Source organism: Ischnura elegans, chromosome 4 (assembly GCF_921293095.1).
Source record: "Ischnura elegans chromosome 4, ioIscEleg1.1, whole genome shotgun sequence".
Taxonomy (NCBI): domain Eukaryota; kingdom Metazoa; phylum Arthropoda; class Insecta; order Odonata; family Coenagrionidae; genus Ischnura; species Ischnura elegans.
The window spans coordinates 2,980,814-2,992,361 of record NC_060249.1 but is presented as its reverse complement, the minus strand read 5'-3'; the positions used below and the strand labels follow the sequence as shown (position 1 = coordinate 2,992,361).

At 35.5% G+C, this 11,548-nt stretch overlaps 1 non-coding gene across 1 annotated transcript; it reads left to right on the top strand.

Annotated features, from left to right (window-relative positions):
* Window positions 1-9,472: 9,472 nt before the first annotated feature.
* Window positions 9,473-9,544, top strand: Trnaa-cgc. Its single transcript has one exon. It is a non-coding gene; the product is annotated as a tRNA-Ala (tRNA).
* The last annotated feature ends 2,004 nt before the right edge of the window (window positions 9,545-11,548 follow it).

Sequence of the window (11,548 nt, the reverse complement as noted above, 5' to 3'; positions counted from 1 at the left end):
CTGGATAAAAAAATTCATATCCGGTGTAGGACTATTTTCTTTTGCGGATGGGGCCATAGCCAGCATTGGGTGCTTTCCATTCATGCGACTCACGCGTCGACTTGTGTCTACTCGCGTCATTTGTTTATAACTCTCCTATTCCTGAGCGTTACCGTTTGTTGACTTGTGTCACAACAGTCGGCGACACACACCGAATGGAACACGAAATCCACGACGCAAGTCGACTTGTGTCGACGTGTGTCAATGAATGGAAAGCACCCATTAGAGCGTTCCACATTTAGTTGACAGTATGGGCTCTTATGGAGAATCGTTTCCCATGTTAATCTCCATTAGGCCAGGAGCGCGGTGTTGTCAATAACAGCACGAAAATTAATGTTGCGTAATGCACTGATTAAAAATTGCACTCTAATGTAAAAAGAGATGCTGCATTCATTGGTGTCAGTAGTTTTTCGATAAAAATTATAACAAAAGCTATAAAAAACATTTTCTTAAATTTCCGTCAGAAACGTGTATTTTTTTACTTTATCTTCTTCTCGCAGTTTCTGTCTGACCGTTGTCTGGATTGGATTGAATCTTCTGCACAAAATTCTTCACACTATTTTCTCTTTGAAAGTCTTCACCAATCGCAAAAATATTGAGTTAAAATGTTGTTATGCCGACGTAACACCCTTTAGGACAAGAAAATGTTTATTTTTGCAAGGTAAAAAGTAGTCGCTTACTAACTTACGTTTCTTACGTCGTAGGTCCCTATATCCTGCGTATCAAATGTGAAGAAAACTACAAAGTTATTTTTGGTGAAAATATTATTAACTTACATCAATTCTGAAGCGAGTTACAATGTTTTGATCTTAAGAAAAAATATTACGGCGCCGCTGGGCCGGGCTTCTTGCTTTTTCTTGCGCGAAGAGGGAAAATTCTCGGGCGGAAAAGGAGTTTTTTTTCAATGCATACTATGAAATATATTTATCTATTCGTTTGATATCCTAAACAGAGAATACTCATACGTCGTAACAGCAGTGTTTTTATCTGAATATATTGATACACGAAAGTAAGCAAGCGGCTTGGAAATAAGCTGCTTTCGCCTTGGGTGTTTCGGTCCCATCGCGGAAACCAAGAAAGAGAATATCTCATAATCTGTGCGCAACACTACCCCATCCAGTGCACGCCTTTTACAAAAGGGGGATTGGGTATTTTCTGAGTTCCTTTCATAGGGTACCATATAACCTGCACCAGAATCGACCCTAGCCGAAGGTGCCGTGGGAAGAATTTACGAAGGCGTTCAGTTTGTCATTGCATTTTTTTGGAGTAAACAAGTGTTGTGTGGTCTATTGAATTTGAGAATTGTGAAGTGAGTTTTACAATTATCTCTGCTGTAACACGCCCAATCAATATGTCCGATACAAAGAAGAGGAGAAAAGGTGAGAAGCTCATAAGCCGCGAAAGACAGCTGGTGCTAAAAGTCTTCTCGTACTTAAGGAAATCTCTCAGCATTTGTGATGCCTGCCGTGAAGCTTTGAAGGCTACTGGGTGCTCGGAGTCCACTTTTTACGGAGTGAGAAAGGAAAGCTCCCGTGGTCCATTGGTAAATCCTTCAAAAACTAAAGAAATTAGACAGCCTTACAAAAATTCGAGAGCGGTGATTTTCGACGATTTTGTGAGATCGGGAATTAGAAGGAAGGTACATGAATCCTTCGTGAAAAATATTCCTCCGACTTTAAAATCCATCTTAAACTCGGTAAATATGGATAGTATTCTCCCAGATTACAAAAGGACAACACTACATCGTCTTCTTTTGGACATAGGCTTCGTGTACGAACGCAGGGGGAAAAGAATCGTCCTTATCGAAAGGGATGATATTATTCGTTGGTGGCACAATTAATTATTTATTAAGACAGCTAAAAAATGTCGCGAACACAGGACGAGTGTCTTTACAGGCGATAGTTGGATTAATGTTGGACAAATAGTGAACATTAGTTTGCGAAACAAACAATTAGAAAATCCGCGTCAAGCTTCCCTTGCTGGACTAAATACTGGGCTTGGCCCCCACTTCCCGAGGATGTCGATTTGCAATTATACACACAGGAACGGAAAATGGGTTCATAAAAGGAGCATCGTATGTGTTTCTGTATAAAAAGAACTCAATGGGTGAGCATGAAGAAGTGGGTGGCGAGTGTTACGAGAGATGGTTTGAGCACTCACTTCTTGCAAACTTACCCGAGGGATCAATTATAGTGGTTGATAATGCCTATTATTACCCAAGGAAATTGGAATTCTTGCCTACTACAAGGTGGAGGAAAAAGAACATTAAGGAAATTAGCTTTGAAGATGTTAGCTTGAAAAGAGATCTTTAATTTACAATAAACCAAGTACGGGAAAGTTTTGAAAAATTAAAGATTGATGATGTCTTATACAACATCGCCTTTCATGTAATACTACCCATAGCCAAAAAATATTGCATAATATGGAAGGAATAGAAATTTTGTCTCATTCAGTAGTGGCGATAATTTTTATTATCCTTCAATTTATTGCTATTTTTTTACATCGCAGATTATTCATTGTTCAGCTTGTGCATTGAATAAGTGCATAATACATAAAATAACAAAAGACTTTTCCTTTTATATCGCAGCAAAGGTGTTGTAATTTACGCTAAAAAATTCTTTAATTTACGCCGTCTTTCGTGCGATCCCTAACTCCTTTGTGAACTAAACCGTTTTGGCGCCATGTTATGTGCGGTTGCATACGCTGTTAGGATGCCTGCCGGCGGAGCGGAAGCTTGGCAACACTGTTATCCATAAGGCCTGTACTGTCAACTAAATGTGGAACGCTCTAGCCGTTGGAGATTACGTGGTTCACGTTACGTTTCACCATATTCCATGGATTTTTGTGGTTAAGTTGGTGAAAATTAGAGTTTTTGTGAATAGTGAAGTTTCCGTTATTCTTTAATTTCACTCGGTGGGCTTCAGAAACTTGTTTGTGAGGCATTTTTGTTAAATATGCCTTTCTCGTGTGTGGTGCCGGTATGCGAAGGAAACACCTCCAGGACTAGACCCAAAGTTTAAGTTTTTAGCTTTCCTATAGATCTTCATGGGTTGAAGAAGAAGTGTATTTGGGCGATAAGAAGAGACAATTTCACCCCTACGAAAAACATTAAGGTATGTACCCTTCCTCCCTGAAATTCTTTGGACGTAATTTCAAGTTAAAAGTGGCTTCAGGATTTTGATGAACAGGACTGAAAGTGGTGATTTAAAATATTATAGCAGCAATTCATTTGGAAATTCTTGCATTTTAGTTGTGTTTATTGTATTCTGTCGTTCGGACCTCTCGTGCAACAATTGCTCTATGAAAAATTTTCTCAATTATAATATATGTATTGCTAGTATATTTTATATTAACTTTCATATATAAATATATAATGTATTAATATTTTTACTTAAAATCTTCTCTTTTTTAAGAAGAAGAAAAATCCAAAGAAAAGTTTCTAAAATGTTTACGGCCTAAAAGGGACAGGTTTCCTAATTTTGAAACCTTAAGAATGTTAATCACGAAACTAATAAGACTGTAGTTTCCTGTCTTATGTAATCTGCTTGATACCTACAAGAGACAATTTCTTGCTACAATGAAATTTTTATATACTTCATTACTACAGATGCAGTGCAGGAGAGCATGTCAGTCCCTGAAAAAGATGTGGAGGTGGCTATCAGAAACTCACTAAGGCTCGCCAAGTGACAGCAACAACACGGTTGCAGGGGGAGAAGAAAATTAAGTACATAATACTTATGTAGTTTCTTGTGTTGTATTATTTCACCAAAGAAGCCCAATAAATATTGTGTATGGAATTGATGCCTAATTTATTTAAATTCTTGTCTGGACCTATTATTTAGATACAAGTATCGAACGAAATTCAGTCCTAACCTAAACGTGTCTAATGCCCCGTTCACATTACCATCTTTCTTAACCAGCGTAAGATGACGTCAGAACCAACGCGCGTTCACACTTACCATGGTAGGACCGTGGCGACATCTGATGAGTGGTAAAGTAATTCCAAGTGAAAAATGAATTGACAAGAGCGAATAACTTGATGGAAGGAAATATAGAATGTGCAGGGAAAAGTTCTTGTGTTAATTGCAATGATTTAAACATATGTGCATATTATGAGCTGCTTATGAATTAAAAATTGCATTCCAGCGTCGACAATCATTGTTCCTTGCTACGTAGAAGGTAATTCAAATGTGTTCGTCCAACTAATCATTTCATCCATAATGTGGCTTGCATTCTTCTACTGCTCTATTTAATACGAATAAAAGCGAATATTAGTGATAATTAGGTTGATATCAACAACATATACTACTACTTGCCCTTGATTCGGATGTGTCGACAAATCATTGATGTAGGCGAAGAAAATCGAGGACCTAATCTTGAGACTTGAGCCTCAATTTGAGACACTTGTGATTTGGGATGGAGATACACTTTTCGCTGCATTACATTCTTAGCTATGATTGTTTTCTGACTTTGACAAAGGACATGATCCAATCTGATGCTATACCGTAAATTAAAAACTCTTTTACCTCTTCTTCAAATGTGGACGAATAACTTGCAGAAATGTGACGATTGTTGAAATTAAATTATCCCTATGAAAAAATTGTATAAAACCTGTATAAAATTGTATAAAAATTTTGTATACATTCTGTGTAGAATTAAATACAAGTTGTATACAGTCTCTATATAGATTGTATAAAATCTCTATACAGATTTTATACAGTCTGTATACGTTATATACAAAAATGAGTGTATACAATTTGTATAAAAATATACATTTTTATACAAATTATATACAGGCTGTATAAGAATTGTATATGGGCTGTATACAATTGTATACGGGCTGAATGAAAATTGCATACGGATTGTATGAAAGGAGACCTACCCTATGAAAAAATTGTATAAAACCTGTATAAAATTGTATAAAATATTTGTATACATTCTGTATAGAATGTTATACAAGTTGTATACAGTCTCAATACAGATTGTATAAAATCTCTATACAGATGTTATACAGTCTGTATACAAGTTATATACAAAAATGAGTGTACATATACAATTTGTATAAAAATATGCATTTTTACACAAATTACATACACGCTGTATTAGAATTGTACATGGGCTGTATAAGAATTAAACATGGGCAGCATAAGAATTGTACATGGGCTGTATACGGGCTGAATAAGAATTGTATACAAACTGTATGAAAGAAGACCTAGGAATACCTCATCCAAAATAGGTGGAGTAATACTACCCATTTTCTTCCTCATTTCATCTCAGGTCATAAAGAAACACTCATAAAAATTATTCCAACAGACCATTTCCCTTACCACACTTCCTCTAGGAACCCACATGCATACAAAGGCATAAATAAAAATGGATCGAATGCTGTCCAAAATATAACATTATAATCCTTTAAACATTGTTAAACTGAAAACTAACCAACCATTCAATACCAGATTTTTAAATGATAAATAGGGGATTCTCAAGTTAAACAGTGGAAATTAAGAATAGCATGTAATTAATTCAAAGTAAAACATCACCTACTCATAAAAAAATAAACGTCTACAAGGTACTTCCCACACAGCACACGGACACCTTTAAGACACGTTTAGGTTAGGACTGAATTTCGTTCGATATTAGTATCTAAATAATAGGTCCAGACAAGAATTTAAATAAATTAGGCTTCAATTCCATACACAATATTTATTGGGCTTCTTTGGTGAAATAATACAACACAAGAAACTACATAAGTATTATGTACTTAATTTTCTTCTCCCCCTGCAACCGTGTTGTTGCTGTCACTTGGCGTGCCTTAGTGAGTTTCTAATAGCCACCTCCACATCTTTTTCAGGGACTGACATGCTCTCCTGCACTGCTACTGTAATAATGAAGTATATAAAAATTTCATTGTAGCAAGAAATTGTCTCTTGTAGGTAAAAAGCAGATTACATAAGACAGGAAACTACAGTCTTATTAGTCTCGTGTTTAACATTCTTAAGGTTTCAAAATTAGGAAACCTGTCCATTTTAGGCCGTAAACATTTTAGAAACTTTTCTTTGGATTTTTCTTCTTCTTAAAAAAGAAAAGATTTTAAGTAAAAATATTAATACATTATATATTTATAAATGAAAGTTATAAAATATGCTAGTAATACATATATTATAATTAAGAACATTTTTCATAGAGCAATTGTTGCACAACAGATCCGAACGACAGAATACAACGAACACAACTAAAATGCAAGAATTTCCAAATGAATTGCTGCTACAATATTTTAAAACACCACTTTGTCCTGTACATCAACATCATGAAGCCACTTTTAACTAGAAATTACGTCCAAAGAATTTCAGGGAGAAAGGGTACATACCTTAATGTTTTCCGTAGGGGTGAAATTGTCTCTTCTTATCGCCAAAATACACTTCTTCTTCAATCCATGAAGATCTATAGGAAAGGTAAAAACATGAACTTTGGGTCTAGTCCTGCAGGGGTTTCCTTCGCATACCGGCACCACACACGAGAAAGGCATATTTAACAAAAATGCCTCACAAACAAGTTTCTGAAGCCCACCGAATGAAATTAAAGAATAACGGAAACTTCACTATTCACAAAAACTCTAATTTTCACCAACTTAAACACAAAAATCTAAGGAATATGGTGAAACAACGTAAACCACGTAATCTCCAACGGCGATCCTGGGCGATCCTTCCGCGGGCTCTCTTTCTCGGTGGCTATGGCCCCATCCGCAAAAGAAAATAGTCCCACACCGGATATGAATTGTTTTATCCAGAGTATCCAGAAACGAAATGACTACTGTGCCATATATTAAATCACGAGTTTTTAGGAAATTTGGGCGTATGTGATACAATTTTATCGCTGCATATGAATTTGTCAGTGTACTGTTTAAAACCTTCGTACCGCTTCATACAAACGGGACACGGGGACACTATGGAGATATGGACGCCCGCTGGTGACATTGAATCTTCCAAGTGGCATTGAATGACTAGCGTTGATGGATCTCCAAGAATCTTGTTTAAAACGCGATTCATGATCTTTAGAAGCAATTGAACTCTCGAATGTGGAACATTATTTTTGTCCCCTACTAAGTTCATTTTTGGACTTAAATTTTTGACGCCTCGGTTGAAAAATTTCCAAGTGGCATTGAATGGCTAACATTGATGCATCTCCAAGACTCTTGTTTAAAACGCGATTCATGATCTTTAGAAGCAATTGAACTCTCGAATGTGGAACATTATTTTTGTCCCCTACTAAGTTCATTTTTGGACTTGAATTTTTGACGCCTCGGTTGAAAAATTTCCAAGTGGCATTGAATGGCTAACATTGATGGATCTCCAAGAATCTTGTTTAAAACGCGATTCATGATCTTTAGAAGCAATTGAACTCTCGAAGGTGGAACATTATTTTGGTCCCCTACTAAGTTGATTTTTGGACTTCAGTTTTTGAGGCCTACTTTGAATTGCTGTTATACAAATTGTATACATTGTGTACAAATTGTATACATTGTATACAAATTGTATACATTGTATACAAATTGTATATGCTGTATACAGCATGTGAATTAATACAGTTTATACAATTTGTATACAATGTATACAATATGTATACAATGTATACAAATTGTATACAACCTGTATAAACTGTATAGAAATTTTATACGGTTTTATACAATTTTTTCATAGGGGAATTATGAAATAAGAGAGAGAACGTGGTAATTTTTGCGATATGTGGTATCACCCGACGTTTCTAAATTTATTTTCTATCGTTACATCTGACTAGCCGTTAGCCTGATACTTTATATTGATATGGGAAGAACTTTAGTTCAAGGATGAACATAAGTGATCTTTTTCAAACTGGGACAAAGAACTCTTACCAAAACATTAAAATCATTGTGACCTTCGGATTTTAATTATGGTAGTTTCGCACATTTTACTTAATTCTAGCAAAATATTAATAAAGATTATTCAATCTGTCCGTAACAATACAATACGAGCAAATATCTAATTCACTACGAACTATAAAGTATATCGCATAACTTAAATCAGGTTTAAAATCTCATACTATACAACACATTACGGAATGAATCAATAGCACTTTCCTTAGAATTAATTCTGACGAATATAATTCAACAATAACGGCCGTCTCCTCTTCGAATGCTTTATTTTCTGTTTTCCTTTCCTCCTTTCCCACTTCGTTGCTGCTTCGCCTTCTTCTTTTTCTAACCAGCTTTTAACCAACTTGCGTTCACACACGCATGAACTACCGCCAACCATGGTCGGAAAACGGTGGTCAGAATCCCAACCACGGTTAACGGGAACTTGCGTTCACACCTCGTTTTGTAACCATGGTCGGGGCTAACCGGCGTAAAAAGGACGTAGTGTGAACGGGGCATTAAAGGTGTCCGTGTGCTGTGTGGGAAGTACCTTGTAGACGTTTATTTTTTTATGAGTAAATGATGTTTTACTTTGAATTAATTACATGCTATTCTTAATTTCCACTGTTTAACTTGAGAATCCCCTATTTATCATTTAAAAATCTGGTATTGAATGGTTGGTTAGTTTTCAGTTTAACAATGTGTAAAGGATTATAATGTTATATTTTGGACAGCATTCACTCCATTTTTATTTATGCCTTTGTATGCATGTGGGTTCCTAGAGGAAGTGTGGTAAGGGAAATGGTCTGTTGGAATAATTTTTATGAGTGTTTCTTTAGGACCTGAGATGAAATGAGGAAGAAAATGGATAGTATTACTCCACCTATTTTGGATGAGGTATTCCTAGGTCTTCTATCATACAGTCCGTATACAATTCTTATACAGCCCATGTACAATTCTTATGCTGCCCATGTTTAATTCTTATACAGCCCATGTACAATTCTAATACAGCGTGTATGTAATTTGTGTAAAAATGCATATTTTTATACAAATTGTATTTGTACACTCATTTTTGTATATAACTTGTATACAGACTGTATAACATCTGTATTTTTGTATACATTCTATACAGAATGTATACAAAAATTTTATACAGGTTTTATACAATTTTTTCATATGGTAGGTCTTGTTTTATACAACCCGTATGCAATTCTTATTCAGCTCGTATAAAATTGTATACAGCCCATATACAATTCTTATACAGCCTGTATAAAAATGTAAAAATGCAAAAATGTATATTTTTATACAAATTGTATACACTCATTTTTGTATATAACGTATACAGACTGTATAAAATCTGTATAGAGATTTTATACAATCTGTATAGAGACTGTATACAACTTGTATATTATTCTATACAGAATGTATACAAAATTTTTATATAATTTTATACAGGTTTTATACAATTTTTTCATAGGGGAGAATACTATAATAATAATAATTAGGTCAGGAATGACTCCTTACAATTAGTCAATACAAGGATGAGGGGATGTAACTCAGTGGTAGAGTGTCTGCTTCGCATGCAGAAGGTCCTGGGTTCAAATCCCAGCACCTCCAATTATTTTATTCCCCATTAAATTAACCGAACGCCAATGAATCAACTTTGAAGTTCGCACATCAGTGATTGCTTGATTTCCACGTATTTTTACCAAATACGTACATACTTCCGCAATCGTATATCCATGCCGTAAAACTTCATTGTCATACTCTTCTCTCTCGATTTCATTTCCAAAAAAAATCCTCTCGTACACGGGGGCAAGCCATGGTTGTTCAAGTTCATTTAAGTATTATTTAATCATGGAAAAGCTGAACAAAGCCAATATTTTCTATCTAATTTAATATTAAGCTCATGGCGACGAACTCTTGACGGAACGCCAGAAAAATCACGCCATGAAGTTCGTACGACGTAGATTGTTTTTCTCTTAGGTATCTCGGTTTCTCTTTTACTCAGCAGGTTTTCGCGCAGGTTTTTCTCGCCCCCCTTCATGTGTGGGCGTTTTCCTGCATTGGGTTTTTTTCCAATCAGGACGAAAATCATTATCCATAAGTTTTTCCCACGCTTTTTCACATTTGTTTACACTCGGTAAATGATAACTTTGCTAACATATAATTTTGTTTTTTTGATTGAAAACCGTACTTCTATGTCTCTTCTGTCATAATTGAGTGCATTAAATTCCAAGAGCAACTTGACAATGTATTCAACGGCATTAATTTAATGTACGACAAGGGGTTTGATAAAAGATGCGACTTTCTAGTTCCAATCTCACCCAATAAAGTCGATTTATTATTATTATTACAACAACCAAGAAAAGAATCGTTTGATCGGTTAAAATCCGGCGTGGGTGCAAACACCGCTTCATAGGTAAAATATCGGTAAAATTATATGTAAAAATTATGCTATATTATCTTTGCAAATGTCAGGGGTATTATATTCCATTGTATCTTACATTATATCAGTAGAATATAAAAAATGGATTAGCCATAGAATAAGAATACGAGAAGAAATAAGGAGAATGACGAAAGGAATGATTTTCATTATTAAAGAACTAGGTAATTTCTGCGACAAACATATTTTGACGTAACCTCACTGTGACGTGCATAAAATTGCCATAAAATATTTTTACAGATAAATCATATTTATATTTAATTATTTTGTTTTCCTTTTGTGTAATTGTATTTGCTACTATTTTGCTTTGTAATTTAAGAATACAAATGTCGGTTTTTGTTTGTTTCCATAGTTGCCGAGAAAATGTAAAAAAATATGCCGATCATTTTTCTTGTATTGCTCCGATGCCTTTGTTCGGCGTTCTTCGGTCGTTTTTTTCCGCTCCTGAGGGCATTAAAAGTTCATTTGATAACGAAATCCGATTTGAAAACTATGCATGAATGGTGATAATGAGTCCAAAATATCATATTGCATCATAAAAGGAAACCAAATGCACGTGTATCATGAAAACACGTTGTGTTGCGACACGAAAATGAAATAATTTAAAGGAAGTGAAAATTTTCAGAAAAAATTCGAGAAAACATCAGACGTCGTCAGGGGCGGATCCAGGATTTCTTTCTGGGAGGGGCACAAGCAAGGCCGTATCCAGGATTTTGTTCAGGGGGGGGCACAAGGATACCTTGTTATACTAAACGAACGAAATTATAATGGGACCGTATTAAAAATCTATCATATTTTTAAGGGTCTGGGGGGGGGGCACGTGCCCCCCCCTGGATCCGCCTATGGACGTCGTAAGTGTACAAGAACATTTCCTCACAGAATTAAAAATTTCAGTGAAAATCATGAACATAGTTGTGAATGGCAGGTTTCCGCAAAGGTTTGACTGCGTTTTTAAACAATTAGATATGAAATTGAGTTTAATATTTATTAATCGAGCTTGAGTTTGAGCAATTAACGATTACATCCAATGCGTTGCGCATCTCTTTCGGGTATACGTATTGTATGTTGATTCGTGTCCTAGCGACGGGAGCGCCGCACAGTGGTCCCAAATCGAAAAAAGCTGGCCAAAAGTCGTTTTTTCGAAAATTTTCAAGGAATTTTTGAACCTTATTTTC